Raw genomic sequence first — 265 nt, 5'->3', positions numbered from 1 at the left:
CACAGACTTATTATCACCTTATTTAACTGTGATGCAACTTAGTAATCAATATGCTGTGTTTTTGGCCACATGGTAACTTAAAGTCTTATTAAAAAAAAAACCCTATGGGGGTTTGATGAGTGATGTCACAACATGACGGGATATAAAATAATGTTTAAAATCTTGGATCATGATAGCAAAAACAGGGAAATGACATTGGGGTTTAAAGTTCAGCTACTTTCATATGTTAATTTAATGTCATATGTAATGTTGTTATCAATTTATG

The sequence above is a fragment of the Cheilinus undulatus genome, linkage group 17, assembly GCF_018320785.1.
Source record: "Cheilinus undulatus linkage group 17, ASM1832078v1, whole genome shotgun sequence".
In the NCBI taxonomy this organism is placed as follows: Eukaryota; Metazoa; Chordata; class Actinopteri; order Labriformes; family Labridae; genus Cheilinus; species Cheilinus undulatus.
The sequence above is the reverse complement of the archived record's forward strand: the minus strand, read 5'-3'. Positions refer to the sequence as shown.